The 2,791-nt window shown below is 38.0% G+C and overlaps 1 non-coding gene across 1 annotated transcript; it reads right to left on the reverse strand.

Moving 5' to 3' along the window:
* Positions 1-454: 454 nt before the first annotated feature.
* Positions 455-573, reverse strand: LOC132150043 (5S ribosomal RNA). The gene has a single exon (XR_009435293.1). It is a non-coding gene; the product is annotated as a 5S ribosomal RNA (ribosomal RNA).
* Positions 574-2,791: the final 2,218 nt, after the last annotated feature.

The raw sequence follows: 2,791 nt of genomic DNA on the forward strand, positions 1-2,791 counted from the left end.
GAAAAAAATAAAATAAAAACAGCTACACGGAGCTACAATTTGCTACAGAAGGCCAACAGGAAGTAGAGAAAACACTGTCCAACAGCGACCTCAGTCCTCAGTCTCTTGGTCTAATATCCGTTCCGGTTCAGTAACTGTAATATCCGTCATTTTGAAAAAATAAAACCCCAGACAGTAAAACTGTCTGAGGTTTAAACAAAAAATAAATTTAACTTATAAAGTTTAAGTAATTATCAAAAGAAAACACAATAAAACAAACAAAAAAAACAAACAAAAAAAATAGGGGAGAGCCTTTCCCTCCCAAACTGCCACCTCACACTTCCTGGATCGTACCAACTCAGGGCGTGCTCAGGTTGGTATGGCCGTAAGCGAAGGAGGCTGCAAAGAGAGGGCTATTTAAAGATCAGCCACTATAATCGCCAGTGCTTTATATAAGTAGGGAAGGAAACCCAAAAGCTTACAGCACCTGGTATTCCCAGGCGGTCTCCCATCCAAGTACTAACCAGGCTCAAACCTGCTTAGCTTCCGAGATCAGACGAGATCGGGCATAGCCAGGTTGGTATGGCCGTAAGCGAAGGAGGCTGCAAAGAGAGGGCTATTTAAAGATCAGCCACTATAATCGCCAGTGCATTATATAAGTAGGGAAGGAAACCCAAAAGCTTACAGCACCTGGTATTCCCAAAAGTACTAACCAGGCCTATTAGATATTTACTGAAAAAATCCAAAAGTACTAACCTGGCCCAAACCTGCTAACATTCTGAGATCGGGCATTGACTTTTTTTTTTTTTTGCAAGATTATTGGACAATTAGTGAACATTTCCAAAAGTACTAACCAGGCCTATTAGATAATTTCTGAAAAAATCCAAAAGTACTAACCTGGCCCAAACCTGCTTACATTCTGAGATCGGGCATTGACTTTTTTTTTTTTTTTTGCAAGATTATTGGACAATTAGTGAACATTTCCAAAAGTACTAACCAGGCCTATTAGATAATTACTGAAAAAATCCAAAAGTACTAACCTGGCCCAAACCTGCTTAGATTTGGAGATCAGTTTAGATCGGGCATAGCCAGGATGGTATGGCCATAAGCGAAGGAGGCTGCAAAGAGAGGGCTATTTAAAGATCAGCCACTATAATCGCCAGTGCTTTATATAAGTAGGGAAGGAAACCCAAAAGCTTACAGCACCTGGTATTCCCAAAAGTACTAACCAGGCCTATTAGATAATTACTGAAAAAATCCAAAAGTACTTACCTGGCCCAAACCTGCTTACATTCTGAGATCGGGCATTGACTCTTTTTTTTTTTTTTGCAAGATTATTGGACAATTAGTGAACATTTCCAAAAGTACTAACCAGGCCTATTAGATAATTACTGAAAAAATCCAAAAGTACTTACCTGGCCCAAACCTGCTTACATTCTGAGATCGGGCATTGACTCTTTTTTTTTTTTTTGCAAGATTATTGGACAATTAGTGAACATTTCCAAAAGTACTAACCAGGCCTATTAGATAATTACAGAAAAAATCCAAAAGTACTAACCTGGCCCAAACCTGCTTACATTCTGAGATCGGGCATTGACTCTTTTTTGTTTTTTTTTTGCAAGATTATTGGACAATTAGTGAACATTTCCAAAAGTACTAACCAGGCCTAATAGATAATTACTGAAAAAATCCAAAAGTACTTACCTGGCCCAAACCTGCTTACATTCTGAGATCGGGCATTGAGTCTTTTCTTTTTTTTTTTCTTTTTTTTTTGCAAGATTATTGGACAATTAGTGAAAATTTCCTAAAGTACTAACCAGGCCTATTAGATAATTACTGAAAAATCCAAAAGTACTAACCTGGCCCAAACCTGCTTAGATTTGGAGATCAGTTGAGATCGGGCATAGCCAGGATGGTATGGCCATAAGCGAAGGAGGCTGCAAAGAGAGGGCTATTTAAAGATCAGCCACTATAATCTCCAGTGCTTTATATAAGTAGGGAAGGAAACCCAAAAGCTTACAGCACCTGGTATTCCCAAAAGTACTAACCAGGCCTATTAGATAATTACTGAAAAAATCCAAAAGTACTAACCTGGCCCAAACCTGCTTACATTCTGAGATCGGGCATTGACTTTTTTTTTTTTTTTTTTTGCAAGATTATTGGACAATTAGTGAAAATTTCAAAAAGTACTAACCAGGCCTATTAGATAATTACTGAAAAAATCCAAAAGTACTAACCTGGCCCAAAACTGCTTACATTCTGAGATCGGGCATTGACTTTTTTTTTTTTTTTTGCAAGATTATTGGACAATTAGTGAACATTTACAAAAGTACTAACCAGGCCTATTAGATAATTACTGAAAAAATCCAAAAGTACTAACCTGGCCCAAACCTGCTTAGATTTGGAGATCAGTTTAGATCGGGCATAGCCAGGATGGTATGGCCATAAGCGAAGGAGGCTGCAAAGAGAGGGCTATTTAAAGATCAGCCACTATAATCGCCAGTGCTTTATATAAGTAGGGAAGGAAACCCAAAAGCTTACAGCACCTGGTATTCCCAAAAGTACTAACCAGGCCTATTAGATAATTACTGAAAAAATCCAAAAGTACTTACCTGGCCCAAACCTGCTTACATTCTGAGATCGGGCATTGACTCTTTTTTTTTTTTTTGCAAGATTATTGGACAATTAGTGAACATTTCCAAAAGTACTAACCAGGCCTATTAGATAATTACTGAAAAAATCCAAAAGTACTTACCTGGCCCAAACCTGCTTACATTCTGAGATCGGGCATTGACTCTTTTTTTTTTTTTGC

The sequence above is a fragment of the Carassius carassius genome, chromosome 9 (genome assembly GCF_963082965.1).
Source record: "Carassius carassius chromosome 9, fCarCar2.1, whole genome shotgun sequence".
NCBI classification, from domain to species: domain Eukaryota; kingdom Metazoa; phylum Chordata; class Actinopteri; order Cypriniformes; family Cyprinidae; genus Carassius; species Carassius carassius.